Source organism: Gadus macrocephalus, chromosome 14, assembly GCF_031168955.1.
Source record: "Gadus macrocephalus chromosome 14, ASM3116895v1".
Taxonomy (NCBI): Eukaryota; Metazoa; Chordata; class Actinopteri; order Gadiformes; family Gadidae; genus Gadus; species Gadus macrocephalus.
The window spans coordinates 21,722,440-21,742,272 of NC_082395.1; positions in this window are offsets into that span (position 1 = coordinate 21,722,440).

A 19,833-nucleotide genomic window follows, 5' to 3' on the forward strand; every position below is an offset into this window, starting at 1 on the left:
AGGCTGACAAACGCCTGTCTCGGTAACTTCTGCTCAGGGAGCGTTTCATATTCCCTGTGCGGTATTCCAACCCATTCAACAGTCCTTTCCAGGGAGCCGATGTTTATCCTTGCGTCTTGATTTCCTCCTCATTCCTGTAGCGGGAGTGCTACAGATAGCGTCTTTCTTCTGCCTCTCCATGGCGGAGGGCAGACTGCAGCCGGGCGCTCCGCGGCGCGGTCAAGGCTTCTCTGAATGTGTAATGGGGACGCTGCCTGCATCTTAACCACGTCCATTAAGGCCACATACGCTCCGCATGCTTTCTTCATCGTTTCTTTCTGTTTCTGCCAGGGTCCGCCTTTTAATGGAGGGAATTTTGTGGATCAAAAGTGATGAACTCTACTCGATTCTTTGTGTGTTTTGTTTTGTAGTGTGTGTGTTAGTGTGAGTGTATGCTTTTCACTAAGTGTGTGTGTGTTCATTTCATTGTGTTGGGCTGTGCGTTGGGGTACGTGTGTGTGTGTGTGTGTGTGTGTGTGTGTGTGTGTGTGTGTGTGTGTGTGTGTGTGTGTGTGTGTGTGTGTGTGTGTGTGTGTGTGTGTGTGTGTGTGTGTGTGTGATTTGTGTGTGTGTGTGTGTGTGTGTGTGTGTGTGTGCGCCATTCCGGGCCTTTCTCTACATGCACTATATTTCATTGCAATGGTGGATGTTTGCATTGAAGAGGGGCCGGCCTGGCCCCCTCCTCGTAAATTAAATTAACGAACGATGCATATATTTGTTAGTGTAAATAGGGGAAGACCAATGAGATCTCGTTAATCACTTTTACTGGTTGTGTGGCCCTCTGACTGGAAAGTTCCACTTTAGCCCTCAGGCTTTCAGACAAAGAGGCAGGTGTAATCTGTTCGGGAGCTGATACACAGCTCTGAAACATGAGGGCGCTACATTGTGTGGCAGACGTCTGTTTCTTGTGTGTCTTGTCTTTTCTTAAGCGTTGTCTTTTTGGTTTTTGTCCTGATACTATGTATGGTAATGTGTGTGAACCATTCGTTTTTCTTGGCTGGTAAAAACTGACACGCAAGGTGGTGGTGAAAGACTAGACATCGTTTTCTCCAACGGGGGGTTTAGTGTGGTCAGGATTATGTTTGAAATAACATTGAGTAGATCATGTATGAATTATCTCTTCAGTATGAGTCAAGACAGCGAATATCAGAAACACTGCTGCTCATAGTTAGCTAGCATACGACGGATGATGGCTTTTGAAACAGCCAACCATGGCAGATAACACAACTAGGCCACAGTTTAATTCACTTATGGCAGCCAGGAATAGCACAAGTTATGCATTCCCAGAGGACAGGAAAAGACTGATGACAGTATTGTCGTGAAATACTTTGTCAACATTGACCAAAGGTCTCCACTACATGTACTAACTGTCACGTTTACTTTCCTTCATCCTTTGCTAGGTCATTCAGTAAACATTCTTTTTCTTTTATGTTTTTCACGTTTCATTTTTGTCACTTTTTGATCACCATAACTATACATTGTGTGTTTTGGTTCGTGATTTGTTTGAAGTCTTTGCTCGCATCGGTTTCTAAGCAAGAGAAGATCGCACATCGAACGTGGATCTTGACATCGCTCCGCTGGATCACATGACCTGGAAGCACAGCCTGAACGAGCATGTGGAGCTCTGCTAAGACAACAAGGCTGACAGAACATCAACGTACATTACCATCCGCTCCGGATGGCTGTGCGTTGTTTGGAAAAAACTGACGTTTGTCACAATTACACGTTGAAAAGTATATGTGACACGTGCAGAGGTGAAGAATAGATGATCAAAGTGGTGTTTGTGTGTTGCCAGTGTCTCTACAGTAACCTTATTTGGAAGGAATTAAAGAAAGAAACAAAGAAAGCATGAATGAATGAAACTCGTTAATTTCTTGTACCACAGCTGATAACTTCACAACAAACCTCTGTCCATTTACATTTACGATAAGCTAATTTAGCAGACACTATTATCGAAGGCGATTTACGATTAGTACATTTGTCAGAAGAAAGAAAAACAATTGATCCCGAAACAAACTGAACATGGTAATCATCTATTTATTAATTTAAGGTAAAAAGGAGAGGTTCCATTGGTAGAGTCTGGTGCTGGGTTGAGAGGCGTCTTTTCATGCTGCAAGTGTTCTCCCAGCATAGGGCCTGCGTCTGTCGGCGACGATAGCTCTCCTTGGTCTTTGTCGCTCGTTCATCTTCACACTCCCAGAAGACTTGAGTTATCAGGTTCAACATGAGGCTGGGAGGCCAGCTCTCCACAACCATCCACCAGAACCACCTCCTCAGTGGGGCAGGGAGAGTCTGGGATGCTGGCCCTCCACCACCATCCCAGCTGCCCTGAGAATGCAAACAGCTGCTCACTGGGTTGAGTTATTCCACAACTTCTCAAAGTGAGACAGCAATTATAGCTCTGGGAAATATGTACTACTTGCTTTGCCTTAACTAATTGGTTGTTTTTGTAAACGACTATGGTGCTATGTATGCTTTTCATTTTTGGAGCAAAAACTTAATTAGATGTCATGTTTTAATTTGCTGAAGTGAAGTGGCAGGTTTTTTTGGTGCATCATTACCAATAATATGCATACCATAGCATATATACATAACAATTATGGTAAAAAGAAAAAATATATGGTGTTAACATGCTCCTAGAGTTGACACACACACACACACACACACACACACACACACACACACACACACACACACACACACACACACACACACACACACACACACACACACACACACACACACACACACACACACACACGCACACTTAACAAGGAGAGTTAGCAAACACAGTGATGTGCTCCAAAGGAAGGATTCTTGTTCTATTGGTGGCGATGGATCTTTTGAGCTGCATACTTGCAGCATATTAAGTGTATTTCTTTAGCAAAGGCAGTTCTGAGGGTTCTCTCGCAGCTCAGAGGGATTTTTTTTCCCTCCGTCGGTTGAGTGTATAAGGGAAAAGTAGGTCATAACAAACACGAGGCTTGTTAACACGGGGTGTGGATAAAGAGACATATGCCCCCAGTGAACTAATCAGCACAAGTACACTAACTCAACCATCACACTCCCATGTAAATGTTTCAACTAGCGCCGCGAGGAGAACACGTTAACTTTTCCTCTTTTTTATTGAATCAAAGACGACTCTGCATCAGATCAGGAGATTAAAGATGCGTTCTTCACACGGATCTGGAATGAAACCTTGTCAAACGCTCTACATGTGTCACAGTACTGCATTGATTGAGCGTGGCATCCTGTTCATTCACAATCACACACACCCACGCACATGACGTAGCCTCCTACACGTCAGCTCTGCTAATTCAACTCATTCCGGATGGTTTACAAGAGGCTGCGCACTATCACAGGTAGTCACCACTTTGAGTCATTTGTGGTCCTCTGTGTGTTTGGTGTCCTCGCACAGTTGCATATCGGGATCTTAATGCATAAGCCGTCCTTATGCGTTTTCCTTGCATCGTGTCCCATTGAAAGCAACTGGCTGCTGTGTAACGGCAACACCATCAAATCCATTGCACTGATTTTAAACGTAATTTAACAGCGGGGGGAAAAAAACATGTTATATCCGCTCCCACCATCAAAAAATGAAAGTCTGAGTATATGCTTCTGAGGCAGGAAAAGGAATTCACAGCGTGCCAAATCAATTTCTACATTGTGATGAAGTCATGATTTTCGGAGAGTATGGAATCGTCAGGCGATGAGGGGCCCGGTTCGCTGCTCTGATAAAGGACTAATGATGGCGCGATTGGACGGGGGGCTGCGGAGACGAGGGGGCTGCTGGTGGGAATGAAGGGAAATGTTACTACTTTAAGGGGAAGAGAGACAGAAAAGGAAGAGAGCAGAGAGAGAGAGGGGGAGAGAGAGAGGGATGGGAAGAGGGGGAGAGAATGAGAGAGAGATTGGGAGGAAGAGAGAGAGATGGAGAGAGAAAGGGAGAGATAGGGGGAGAGGGAGAGAGGCAGGGAGAGCAGCGAGGTGAGAGAGAGAGAGAGAGAGAGAGAGAGAGAGAGAGAGAGAGAGATTGAGAGAGAGGGAGGGAGAGAGAGAGCAGAGAAGGGTAGAAAGAGAGGGAGAGAGAGAGGGGGGGGGCAGAGAGGGAGATGGTAGGGGGAGAGAGACAGAGAGATGAGTGTGAGAGAGATGGTGGGGGGGAGAGAGAGAGAGAGAGAGAGAGAGAGAGAGAAAGAGCGAGAGAGAGAGCAGAGATGGTAAGCACCATCTGCATTGCAGCACACCTCCTATTGCCTGAGAGTTGAAGCTGTGGAGATGAACATTTACACCGATCAGGAAGTGATGTTTGGGGGGGGGGGGGGGGGGGGGGGTTGAGGTTATAGCATACAGTAGACGGACAATAATGTTTATATAATAACACTCTTGAAAAGCTCTGCTCTCATGTTGCCCGTTGTCCCCGAAAGAAAAACAACACAAAGAATACCGGCTTCTGTTCTATTTAGATCTGATCTACACTTCCCAACTGCAGAAGAGACTTCAGAAATGGCTTCTTTTAAGTCTGCATATTAGCCTCACACCTCTGATACACGAACGACACCAAGAAACGCTCAAATCCAATGTTGGTGATGAATCATGAATGGTATTTTGATTCGATGTACAGTAAACCGTGTCAAGGACATCGTTGGAGCATCTGCATCCAACGATGAAAAACAACTAACAACATCTCACACACGTCCCTCTCCACGCCTAAACGCTCAGTGAGATGCATTAGCTACAGGACGTGTAGCCCTGCTGGTCCTGTGTAGGGCCTGTCACCCTTTAGACAGAAGCAGTGGCTCACAGACGAGTTCACTGCTCCCTAATTAAACAGGAACCACTCCTTGGTAGCGGACACTTTATTGATGGCATCGTTAATGATGGTCAGGTTTAATTTGCAGACGTGCCCTCGGATCAGGGGCCGCGGACACCTGGCTGAACAGCTGCACGCCTCTAATTGCTATTCCACTTAATAAACAGCAACTGTGGCTTGTTGAATATTACACGGATACGTTTGGTCGGGCGCGGGGCTCACGGGTAGGGGCGGTGCAGCACACTCTCAACCCCTCGTGTTTGGATCGGGAGGAATGTGTTTTGTTTCGATGGATGATTGTACATGCAATGCAACGGAACAATGACACAAAGGAGAAAATATGGAAAGGTTTGAAACACCGTTGAGGTCCACTTTCTTATGTTGTCGTCGTCATCATCGTCAAGAAAGTTGATGTTATTTGCCGGAATAACTCTCACCAGCAATAGCCTGCCTGACCTGCTCGCTCTGACAAACGCTGGCACGCACAAACGCACGCACGCACGCACGCACGCACGCACGCACGCACGCACGCACGCAAACTCAAACACATACAAACTCATACAGACACTTAAACTGAAGAACGCACACACACACACAACTCACACACACATACACACACACGCTCAAACTCACAAATATACACACACATTCAAACTCATACAAACACATACTCAAACTCGCACACGGAAACACACACATACATTCAAACAAACACACTCAAACTATCACACACACACACACAAACACACACACATGCACACACACACACACACACACACACACACACACACACACACACACACACACACACACACACCACACACACACACACAAACACACACACAGCCACAGTGACAGAGTCACAAAGCCTTAAATGATCAGTGAATTGAGCAAGGCATATGTTACAGTTGCACGCATTCCTAATCCCCTGCTGTCACCTAATAATACTTTTCTGGATAACAGAGGAACATAATTCACCTATGCAAATTAAGTTGAATATCCACAGTTTGTGCTATTCTAAGGACTAGAACATATGCAGTAGAATAATGAGAAATCATCCGGCAGCATGGCTGATTTGATCGTCTCCTGCCCTCACAAATAACCTTTTCATATGGTAACCTTCTCTTAGAGACATCACTCTGACGATTCAGATACAAAGGTGAGAGAGAGAGAGAGAGAGAGAGAGAGGGGGGAGAGGGGAAAGGGGGAGGGGGAGGGGGAGACGGAGACAGAGAGAGAGGGGGGGGGAGATAGGGGGAAAAGAGAGAGAGAGAGAGGGGGAAGAAAGAGAGACAGAGATTGAGAGGCATCATAAGTAGATTAAGCCTATCACAGTCCAATTCACAAATGTATGCAAATTATCTGGCAGCTATAGTTCAAGAGGGGAGTGGCGGAGGCGGGGCCTAAATGTGTTTCCGTGGTGACCCTGCCTTTGTCTCCTCCAATGAGGTCAAAGGTAAAGTGAGGCGCTACACAAAAAGGACATTATTCATTCCAAATTACTATTTTCAGCATTCAATACTGAAGCAACATTGTAAGCATCTTCATATCGATTTAAATAAAAACAAAAAAGCATGGAGTACCATCAATGCAAAGTCTGTTTTGCATTTAAATAGGTCTGTATGTAAATGAGATGTGTGAATAAACTCAACAATAGGTACCAATGTTCGTGGGCATTGCAGACACTTAAAGGTATATTATTATATTCAAACAGATATTTGATTGTGTACATATGCTAGCAGTTGTGTGTTATGTGTTATGTAAACAGGATAACTCACACTAGGCAGATTAAATTGCCCCATGTTTAACCTTCACAATGCCAAAATATACCAGTGGTTGTCAAAAAATTACATAAACTATAAAAGACACTGCATACAAACTGAACAAATATGTATATATATATAAATGACCAATAAACGTCTGTTCTATACTCTGCTATTCTCTTGGGACTTGGGACTTCAAATGACTTAAGAATGACCTTTTGGTTTGTGCCCCAGCAGAATAATGACCTGTCTTGGACTAATATCGTCTACCTACAGTATGTACTAGAACATCAGCACACGATGTGAGCTTCTCCAAAATGTTAGTGAATTCATGTGTGTTTAGTTTACATAAATCAATTCCAAGAGTGTTAACCTAACATTTAACCTTACATAAATTAGCAAATTTAGACCTATGTTATATGTGTAAGAACCAGAAGTTATTTCTCAATACTGGCCCCTGTGGTCGGTAAGTGAACTGCAGTCCACTCTGTGCGAGCTCCGTGGGTTCAGACAATAACAATCAAAAACTAATATTATTTATAACTACAGATATACATTGTATGAAGAAAAATAATGATGGAACAGACATTTTGTCCATTATCCAAGTCTAGACGTCGTTCCCTCGTTTTTCACTACAAAACCTGCCCAGTTCAAATTAAGTTGATATCAGAAATATACGCGACGTCGGAAATGTCTCATTGTTGAAGTTAAATTACAACCGGTTCATATACTGCCAATGAAAAGTTTTGATTGCATTGTTAAATCCTACACATAGTCCCTTTAAGACGACAGTTTTCTAATGCTAATGATAAACCTGTGTTTCCTCCATACATCCTGACTCCAGAGAGATCCAGAAGTCCAAATCCCCGTTGGATACTAGTATGATACCCTATGTTACATTCACATAACCTTGAATCACTCCCTGACACACCATAATATGTAACTATAGGCGGATCTCCTCATTGTTCTGAATACCAAACATGTAATCATGGCTATTTGTCCGATATTTCAGTCAACTCAACCGAAGCGGTACTGAACACGAACGTCTGCAGTGAACAGTCAACGCTGGGGAGATACAGACCCCCTACCTGGACCTCAATACGAAGACCACACAATTGGGGGGTAAATCACGTACTTTGACTTACCTAAAGTACTATTTGACATTCTGAAGGCGCACTGTGTGTGTGTGTGTGTGTGTGTGTGTGTGTGTGTGTGTGTGTGTGTGTGTGTGTGTGTGTGTGTGTGTGTGTGTGTGTGTGTGTGTGTGTGTGTAATATATAATCCCAAGTAGCCCATTATAATAAAACAATGGTTGTCTCGTGGGGCGAGATTGTAAAATCCCTTCAGACTACATTGCTGTTATTACTCTATGCTAGGCTCATAATTACAAAAAAAAAACGTTTTATAATTACAAAACAATCCCGCACCTTCCATAAGCGAGCCCAGATCAGGAGGGCTTCGGTGTGGTGCGTGGCTCTCTCTCCGGGAACACGCTCTGGTTCAAAAGGGAACATTGGAGGGTAGCATGTTTCAGAATCATGACTGTAGGCCTTGAATTAAGAGCAGGACAATAATTCCCCTTGCAAAGTATCAGGCAAGTGGAAGATTATATCCATATTGCGTTTGAGTTCCCTGGGCAGACGCATGCAGACGGACGCGGTGCGGCTAACTGCTCTGTTTGGTTCCTACGGCAACACTTAGCTCGGCTTCATTTTCTGGCTCGTTTCCGCTCGCCGTCAAACGGACACACTTAAATCTCACAGTGGAAACCGCTTTTTAAGAAGACTTTGAAGGAGAGAATTATGCGGGGGAAAAATATATATTGCTGTTTAAATTAACACTTTTTTGAGGCCTTATATTTTTACTTAGCCGGCACAAGCTGGCTTGCTTTCAGGACCAATCAAATGCTGAATAATAACAGCAAGAGCCAACTGGAGTATTTCCGCACAATAGTGATCATGTATGAGTACTTTGCCTTAGGACTCTCTATTTCTTTCCCCATCTGCTATAATTTGCAAATTCAGCTAAATGGTATTGATACAGCTTCTCTGTCGGTAGATACGTTATAAAAACAACTTTAGAGTTAAACACAAAGGATTTGCGTGTTTCTTTTCTTGAGCATTATTTATCATTTTGAGCTATATTTCTTTCTATGGTTTGACATTGATATTCAGAGCATTAATTGGTTGTTAAGGTAATATGTAAATGCATGAATGTGTGTGCTATTCACTAATGAATGGTTATATGTTTTTGTTCACTTTGTGGAAGATTTCTTTTCGTGGAAGATTCAAACTATGTAGGTGTTAAGAATATAATCTGAAAAATGTTGCTGGCTAATGGGTTTTATGGTTTAATAAAACATGTCATGTATGTTTTATTCTCATCTACACAGGGAAATGTGTGTCTGTATGTCTGAGCGAGTGGGTGTGTGTGGAGAACAGTGAGCCTCAATGACAATTAATTAACTGGCATTAATAACAAGCAATATAACAAAAACATCTCTGAACCCATTGGTGTGATATGGATAACATTCCCGGGGAGAGCAAAGCAATTAAAGTTTTAATGATGAACATTGGTTTTCTGCAAGAGGAAACGCTCTGCTGTTGACTTCATTAAGTGTGCTGAAGACCGGCTTCCTCCTCCGAAGATATATAAATAAAATAAACCACTTTAATTACTCGAGTGTCTTTTATCAGTTTTAGAGCATTTCACGTTTCACTTCCTGTTCATTTCGCCGTCGCAATTCAAACACGACGTTCTGTTGTGAGGACCTTTTACGAAAACATCGGCAAACATTGTTTTACATAATTCATTTTAAAACATTGGCGATACGGTGTGCCTACTTACTAAAAAACGAGTGCCTCTGATACCCGCGCAGATACATCAGTACGCTTCAAGTCAGTCCTGTGTGTTCCAGATGATTTATCTCATGTTCCTTCTCTATTACAACTATTCTACATGTGAGTCCCACCATGGCACACTTGATCACAGCGTGACCATCACCGGAGTGATGAGGCAACAGGCCTGTGGTTCATGTTACAGTGGAAGGTTATCGACGCTGCCTGTACAGCAGAGAGCAGGCCGTCCGGTTCAATCGATACTTACAGTATAACAACAGTGTGTGACCATGAATGAAAATGACCATGAAGAAGACCTTGTTTTACACGTGTATAGCAAACTTGATCAAGACGCCGTCGCAAACACATTTTAAAACGTTGCGCTGATTTAGCGTAGGCTACAATCAATGCGGCCAATAATATCACAGATCGCAAAGGCAAGTGGTCAGGATTAACCAAGCTTGCAGGGTGATTAGATCGAGCCTCAGTCATGCAAGTGAGGAGCGTGATTTAAAAAATGCCCTCTGACTGCCTGAGGCGTACACAGAGAGCGAGACTTTTCTCTTCGTTTTACTTTTAAGCGTTTGACAAGTGCCGTCTCCTCTTGTTACTGTCTTCCTGAGAGGGTAGCAAGCCATTACATACTGGGTCTAGCCCCCAGGTCGGCTACAAGACAATCCCTTACATTTGAGCATGTACATCCGCGACCTATCCCACTTGTTAAAAGTGAGGGTTTTCGACTCTGAACGGTGGGATGGGGATTTATAGCCACAGGACAATAAATACCCATATTTGGCCTTTTAAAAGGCACCTGAAGTTATTCAAGTGTTGAACTTGAATACAGTATGGCACACAATAGATTAGCTTAGTATGCTATTGTATGGTATGGTATATTGTGGTAATGGTATAGTTTGGTATAGTAGTCACTAGCATAGCATAGCATAACATAGCATACTGTAGGGTAGAATAGGATACATTATCTGTATTTCCCTGCTGCTACTAGACATCTGTTTTACTCAGGAAAACATGTCTCGACCACCACAATGACCCAACCCAAATGACCGGTGAATGCAGACTTCTTTAAGATACCCCATCTTTTATAGAACTCTCAGTAACCCATCTGTCATCACGAAAGTATTTCTACTCTTTGGACTTGTGTTCGTCACGTTGAATTGACTCGCGGTACATAAGGGTTGCCCCGCGGCATTAATTGAGACATCTTGTGTTTTGATCAAGCAGAATGGGAGCCTCGAGTTTATGTCTTCTGAGCATCTTCAGTTTAGTCTGGGGTGTCCACTGGGATAAAGAAACACGGCGAGGGAGAAAAAGCTGTCCAGGAACGTTTAGCGCTGTGTAACGTGTATAGGGGCTGGCTGCCGGTTCCCCGTGAATCCATCCACAGCAACTCCATACAGAAATGCGGAATAAAAGGCAAATCTACATCATTACAAATCTACAAATATTGAGTTGAAGGCTGATGTACGGCTGCATAAAGAACTAAACAGAATACAATCTTTGGATGCAGGAGGCAATTCTAATAATTAGATAAAAATGTATCAATTCAGCAGCAGTCTATTGGATGTCATTAAAATGTACGGTGACAAATAACCCAGGAGACAATTTTCCTCAGAAGAAATAGGTCACAGATTCAATTACAGTCAGTGAGGCATGGACTCAATCTATCATGCCAAATTAAGAGCATTTTAGCAACCTACTTTTCTCTCTGCATTTTATAGACACATTCAGTCTAGTGGATGGATTCTGGCAAAAGGAAATTATGTGTTTAGAGTTGTGTCTCTTTCTTAGTACTATCCCTTTCAAAGGGTATAAACACTGGGAAAGCTGTTGAGCCCCATAGAGAGATGAGTTTATCTATCGTTTATCAAGGGGCAGTATTTCATATTTTAACCATCTCTTTTTCTACAAGTGATAGAATGTCACCACACCCAGATCTAGAAAATGGACAATCTGGGCGTGTGCCGGGGAGCTCTTGAGCAACAAAATGGCCCTCCCTAATGAAGAGAAAATAATAAAAAGCCAATTGCTACACAGAAATCTGAAATATATCACCAAGCTGAACCTGGTCGCTTGATCTTGATAATCATCCAATCAGAACGAAATAAAAGTTAGGGATGCACGAAACACCCAAATATTGTGGTGAGAATACATGGCCCAAATCTCAGCGATGAATGGAATACTCGTTGAGAGTGCACCTTAATTAATAAACTAGAGAGACTGCCTTGTTTTTATTAATTTACAGAAATAGAAAGTCTGTTTTAATCTATATATATATAGATCCTTTCCATATCTCACTTTGTCTCAGGACTCATAGCGGTGGTGTTGTCTTTAGTTCACATCACATATTGTGAGTGTGCGTGTGAACATCGATAGCTTTTCTAACTTGAAGAATGAACCGCGGTATGCTGCTGTACATTGCTGCCGTACATTTCAATGCATTACGTTGGACTTCTTCTTTTCATTAGCTGCCTAATTAACGGAACGGTTATATTTGGGAACCCTTCCTTTTCATTCCCAGTTGTTTGCGGAAATTACATGGATCCTTCAAGGATCATTCCTGTTCTTTCCACGGATATGGTGCCGTATCTACGAGAGAATTTACTGAAAATGTTGCAATATATTGAAAGCCCTGAGGTTCAGTTCACCTAAGATTGATAGCATAATAACTTAATAACATAAACTAGTCAATACTAATCAGTATCTTATTCACTTATCAATACTACTATTTACAGTACAATTAATTCAATAAAATTAAATGTGTATTTAGTCAATGAGACTGTATACAAATTGACAAGGAGAGGAAGAGGATCTTTATTGTGTATTGCTTCCACAAATGAAAAAGCCTCCACTGTTGTCTCTAAAGATCCACTTCTAGTGGAGAATTGTGCTCCAGCCATTTGGATAGGTCTGTGGCAATACCTCAGCGTCGATGTTCTTCCTGTTTTTTTTGGTGAGATATATTTAGCTCTCTAAAAGTGTGTGTTTGACCTCTCCTCCAATGGGAGGTCACGCTAAAGGGTACCCTTGGTTTCTCTCGGCGGTGGCGGGCCCCCCTTCCTTCAGGGAGACAGAAAAACCAATGGATGCTCGTTGTCACTGCAGACCAAAGCCAGGAGCTCTCCGGTGACAACTCAAATCACCTCACCGCTTTACTTACACACACTTAGAGTAACTGCACTTACAGCGCAAGCGGAGTTATTGAACACAAATTATGATTCAAGTTCTTATTGATATTTAAATAACTCATATCTCCCAAACTCCCGGACTATGTTTCATATTATGCATAATATGTCCCAGTGTCTGTTGAAAACACCAGCATGAGTCATATACTGAGCAGAGGGACAGGGAGAGTTCAAGTCCAACAGACTTCTGTACCTTTGATGTAAAGAGGTTTTCCAAACCGTCCACTCATGGCGTCTAATCCAAGTCCAGACACTGTCTGCTTCTTCTTCATTCTGGCCTGAAATAATTTTCTTTATTCCCGTTATTTTAGATTCTTTGATGAATAGCAAAATACAGTTTTAAAACAGTGGTCGGTATTGATGTAGTTGATCTTACATCAAAATTGACAGACAAAATGTAAGGGTACTCAACAACCATTGAAGACCCTTATATCAATAGATTCATCTCTTACTTGGTGATGTTTTGTTAGGGTTGTCTGTCTTGCTCCGCTTCAGTGTGGATAGATAACTCTTTGGGCCAAGTACTTTGGGCATTAAATTGGACTCTTATTCTGTGCTCAGTTTGATCTTAAGCTTGTACAGTACCGTGGTGAATATTTGCTTCTGAAGAAAGCCCTCTATAAAGCAGGCTTTAATAATTCATGGTGCCAGATTTAGATTTGTGCTCTACTGCACAGAAACTGGGAATTCTCCACCCTATTACTCGAGTGTCCGCGGAGCTGCCTTCTCTGACTTTGCTGTGGAGTTGGAACAACTTTTATTTTATATTCTGTCCCATTACTCTTTATTGTAAATTGCCAGGAAGAATAATTCAATGACACCGTTAAATGATTCAGGCTGTGGTATGAGGACACTTTATCAATGACTTCCTTTCGGAAGTATTTTTGTGTTGTTTATTTAGCAAACAGAATAATCCCTTCCCAGTGTTGCCTTTAAACAAAAACGAAATAGAAATCAAATTATTGGTACAGCCCATTTGCTGCTACCGGGTCCTTTTATGCTGCCAGATCATAGTGCATGGTTAAAAGGAACGGTTCACCAATGAATTCAGCTATTCATTCATTGAAAGATGAGTAGCATTTCAGTGACTGCCACGGAAAGTCTTCATTTGTTTCCTTAAAGCAGGGCGTTCAATCGCCGCGGCTGGCCTACTTACATGTTGTTATTGCCGTGATTGAGGAATGGATACCAGGCAGTTGGTGGTTTCTGGTCCAAATGCCATGGAAATGGAGCAAAAATCATTTGCAGTGAGTAATGTGTGTTTATGTATGCATCACGTATTAAGTGTTTTGGTTTCCCTTTGCATGCAAAATATCACCTAGGTAATTGATTCTGTCGGGTTCATTAGCCACAATTTGTGTACGAGATGGGCTGAAAATGAGAGTCGTCGATTAGCTAGATCATGTTTTTGGAAATTATGCAGTGTCTTTAAAGGCTGCGCACATATTTTATGTATGATTAAGGCTTAGAAAGGCCATTGAACCTGCCAGAGTGTTTTTTAAAACCTCAATGAGTGGATGAATGAAAACATAGAAAAACATGAAACATTAAATGCATTTGAAATGTTTTGGTCACTGCCAACTATTTGATTTGTTTGTTGTTGTGAATATTAATATGAGAGGCTTAAAGGGCCATTTAACCTGCCATGATGTTTTTGAAGATTAAAAATGAAATGCAACGAACACCGTTTCTTTCTTGTCACCAGCACACCTTAATAAGCAAGTTATTAGGCGCTCATCTTACGGTTGGAAGGCATTGTCCGCTGAAAGGTGTTTGGTGTGGAACCGACACCAGCTCAGGCTGGTGTTACTTACACTCACGGTATAGTAGTTAAACAAAGAACCAACACAATAGTGTGTTAGGACCCGGGGGGATTGCTTAATGTGCCAAAGGTTTTGTAATCATTTACAAAAAAATACACTGAAGAGTTGCTATTCTCATTGGCACGTGAAAGCTGACGTGAATGCCAATGACCTCGGTGCTCTGGGGTTATTGTGGTGAGGTATCGGGGAGGGGGTTGAGGCTTCATCCAGGGTCACAGACGCAATGTTTTAGGACTGTAGTGCGTTTGGACTCAATTTGCACTTAGATTGTATCATGAAATCGTACCCACCCAGATTATGAGACCTGTACAACAATACACGCAGTACACGTTTTGCTTGATCCAACCCAGAGGCGATTTATTCATCAGGTTGTTGTGTCCACTCATTATCTGCTGAAATATCCCCTGCCCTCTTCAATCTTTAAACGTGATGAAATGTAACAGATTACAGACGTGAACGCTGATTCACATCGCATCCCAAGACAACAAAACACAAAAAACACTAGGGGAGACTCATACTTAACACGCTTAGTCTCCTATTCTCGGGCTCATTAGAACGGAGAGGAACTGATGAATCAGGCATCACTCTGGATCACGTTAGCAGGACGAATGGCCAGTCTGCGCGGGCGCTTTCTCCACTAAAGCAGGCCTGGTGGTCTCCACCGGCAGGCGAGCACTGAAGTGCTTAGCCCTGGCAGAGGACTGCTGTCCTTCCACAGTCTCATAGCCCAGAGTTTGACCCAAAGCTCTGCAGGATGGGACCTCTGGAGTCCTTTTTATAAAGAAGAGACGAGGCGAGGAAGCAACAGGTCAAGCGACAGCACAGGCTTCAACTGCTGCTATGTCCTATTTGTAGATGGTTATTTTGACAACCTCGTGAAATTGGTTGCTCATTGATCTTGGCAACAGATACATATTGAATACTGGAATATTTCATAGAAACACGTTTTGAGTATTACTATTCATTTATCTTGAATCCACAAGGATACATAATGTAGCCTTTTCCGTTTTATTCATATTTCTGTAGTTGACATCTTAAATCCCTGTGTCTCTGTACACACAACTGCGAAACCCAAGTCTGTGAGAAGTTTGATCGTGCAGCCACCGTAGAAGATTTCTCACAAGGAGAAAGGTGTTGCAACATGGCCTAAAATAGACTTCACTAAATGTGCCTACTTATTTATTATTTATTTTGAAGCCCTACTTTATCAAAGGATAGGTGGAACAATCCTTAAGAGATACTGCAACAGGGACGCACCATCTGTGCCTTTCTACCTAATTTATTAGCACCTTAAATGTTGCTACATACTCCTCAGCGCTCGCCCACCCTTCTCCCTCCTCCATACATCATGCTTTCCCTCCTTCCCTGAAACACAACGCTTTTTAAAAGAGGAGCATTCTCTCTGGGTCTTCTTGGATCTTTGAACCTTCAGAACTGACGTGGAATGTCAATAAAGCAGAGCATGTGTCTTGTTATATATAGACACACTATATGTTACAAAGAGGCAGATGAGAACACTGTTCTAGAACCTGGTTCAGTAGGAAGAACACAGTTGTAGCTCCTTCTATTCATGATGGTTCTGTTCCATTGAGATACGGTAGTGCAACAGTAAAGACACAACTAGTCAAGTTCATGTCCATTGATCGTGCCAACAGACATTACTTTAATGTTAAATTACTGGAACAGGGGGGTTACCTTACCCTCCTATTGGCGATCTGTTATAGGGTCCGTGTTTCGTACGACTGTCTTCAATACAAGAATAGAGTCATAATGTGATTCAATGCCAAACCACATAACTTTCCTTTAGTCATGACTATCTAGTCACTGTTTTTTGCACAATGAACAGAGGATAATGAGTGAGTGATTAATAATGACCAAACCACAGGTCTGAGGAGTTGTAGTGCATATCGATCTACATGTTCAAAACAATGCTAGCCTCTACTACCTTACCTATTCCTACACTATCTTTCTTCTCAGCTACTTTTCCCAATACCTTTGACATATTTCCCCTATTGTCTCTCAAATGCACGCACACACACACACACACACACACACACACACACACACACACACACACACACACACACACACACACACACACACACACACACACACAGACACACACACATGCACACACACGCACACAAACACACATGCATGCACACACACAACCACACATCCACACACATCAAGTGCACACATAAGCACCCTAACTTACATAGATACACACATTAAGCACATACACTACCACAATACACACACACACATAGACGCACACCCACACACATCAAGCACCCACATACACCCCAACAATACACACATACACACACACACACACACACACACACACACACACACACACACACACACACACACACACACACACACACACACACACACACACACACACACACACACACACACACACAAAGCCCTACAGCATCTCCTTTGCAGGAAATGTAATGGTCTCATGAACATCAGCCTGGGTCGTGCTGGGGTCACAGCCAATTTATCTTAGCCAGGCGCTGTGGGGGCCTGTCTGAGGCAAGTGTCTTTACATTACCGGGGGCCCATAATTGATCAGCTCATTTGTGTTGAATAATAGATTCTTGTTGTAGAAGAGATTGTTTTATGTATATGAAATTCAGGTCTAATTTTTCAATAATTTGTGTATATAAATAAGAAATTGTCTGAATAACAAATTCATACGTAACAATTATGTTACATAATGTAACAATATTACATAATGATTTTAAATATAGATTAATTATTTTTAGGATTCTTGTTTTTTTATTCTCCATTGTGGATTGCAACGATAATTGTAAATGGAAAACAGCCAGACTCAGATAGATAGATAGATAGATAGATAGATAGATAGATAGATAGATAGATAGATAGATAGATAGATAGATAGATAGATAGATAGATAGATAGATAGATAGATAGATAGATAGATAGATAGATAGATAGATAGATAGATAGATAGATAGATAGATAGATAGAAAGATAATTATTTTCATCTGTATCCCTCAGCTGTTTGCTGAATTATATATCAACGTCTGAGTTTACATCGTGTCTCTAGAATCACTTTTGCTCTTTCTAATTGATGGCTCATTTGCATGTCAGAGTAGAGCTCACCCCCCCCCCCCCCCCCCCTCTCACTCCCTCTGCCTGGTCCTGGTCTGAACCAGGATTTCATTGCTTCTGCTCTTCAGCTTTAATGACCGTGCGGTCTCCTCCCTGTAAACAGTGTTTGCGTTCCCACTTATATCTCCTTTCATCCTTTATTTAGTTTTCGGTTGACATACTGTCTGTTGTTCATTTGTATTCCTACCTTTCAGTGTACTCTTTTGTCAGCCAGCCAATCTCATTTCATCAGGCGCTGGAGAAAAAAAACGCCAGCTGTAAATGGTTATAAGGAATGGAACTGAGCTAATTAAGATGCAGTACCGTAATATATGTATGAAATCTACCCTGGCATGTTCACTTTGTGGCTGAGGCGCGCGGATCCCTGGCGGGGGACGGCGGCTGGCTGCGGGACATTCCGTAAGAGCATACCGGGCATCATGTCCGCGGGAGAAGGCGGAGGGCTGTGTGGCTGTGAGGTGACATGGAGCCCGCTGCAAGCCAAGTGCTTCAAGCCTGGGCGCTCATGTTTTGGTGATGACTTGCTCTAGCCCGCTACTGGGTCCGGTGTACATGCTCTTCTGTGACGCTCCCGTTTGGATTGAACATAACGCGCACTGATTGGACACAACCTGCTCAGCGGCTCCACGCGGACCCGATGAGGGATCCCAAATAGATTATTGTTCATATTTAATGAAGCTCTCGTTTTCTTCGAGCCTCCACGTCGCTCACTGTGATTAAGACGTTCTACAGGTTTTGACTTCCTCTGGTACTGCGGTTAAGATCCAGATCAAATGTGAGATGAGGTGCGTCTACCTCTGTCTGTTAGGTTAATAACAAATGTCAACGGGTGGAGGCTGGGGGCAAAGGCTGTTGGTATGAAGGGTGGTAAAAAATCAAGGTTCAATAAAATCCACCATGCATAATTGAGTTGCAGATGTAATGTTATGTATATTCATGTCTCATAATGCTTCAGGGAATCGGTTGCCAAAAGGCTTAGGCCTTGAAGCTATTTGCGAATTCAGTTGGTAATGCACTTTTTGCAGTTTACATGACACTACTTGTGCTTATTTCGTTAATTTTTTTAATGAAATGTGTAGAAAAAGCAAATGGAGTTTTACATTTTATATCCAGTAAGTGGAGAAGTGGAATCTTAATGTGTTTTCTCCGTGCCCAGCAGCCGACCCAGTTGAGCTGCTACGCCAGTGCCACCTGGTGGAATCAGCAGGTATTACCGCCAATCAGAAACAGAGTACCTCTCATTAAAGTTCCCCTGGACCAATCACACAGTTTAATTGTCTGAATAAATGTGTACATTACATAAAAGTTAAAAGGAATCATTGATTAGAATTGTGAATATGACGTATGGACAGGATGTATCACTCTTAAACATCACCAAAACAACGCTTAATTTGTTCAGGTAACCCTGGCAACGAATTAACGACTTGCCAATGGTTCAGCCGATTTAATATTTCATGAATGGTGCTCGGGGTGGTGTCCCTGGAATCTGAGCTCACCACATCGGCTCGGATTCCAGGGACGGTTCAGTGGAAAACCATAAGTAAAACAATGGACAGGGAACAAGCTCTTACTTGTAGAGGAGAGGGAGAGTTCAGGGATTCACCACCACAGGTCTCCTTCGTTCAAAGGAAACCCTGCACTCATCTGATTAGAGATCACACATCGGCCAGCACACTGAGGAGCTGCAGTAGTCCCTGGAAACATCTGGCCTAGTGGGGAAGGTTGTGCAATGGAGACCTCTGTTCTAAACCTTGATAAGCCCCCAAACCTGGCCGGCATTCGGTTGAGGTCGACACAAGACTCGCAATGCCAACTGTGGCAGGGCATTGGATTCATTATTGAATAATGTCAGCAAAACAAACTAAACACTCTCAAGTGCTTTTGTTGTAGTTATAAAGAAGTCCGTTAACACCCACAACATGTCAGATGAGCTGTTCATGCGAATATACTGGCAGATATAATTGAATGATTCGTCCGACAGATGGAGGGTTTTTCCTTGGCTCTGCGGCGTCGTATAACATCATAAACCATATGACGCGATGGCAGCCGCTTCAGCAAGTTAGCTCTCTCTCTCCCGGATCGCATTTCTGCTAAATAAAAAATAAACGGGATCTTATCAAAGACAACTCTGCCATCTTGTGGTAGTTTCTGGGAGTGCAGGATGAGTAAAAAATAGGCACACGTAGACATGCACGTAGACATGCACATACG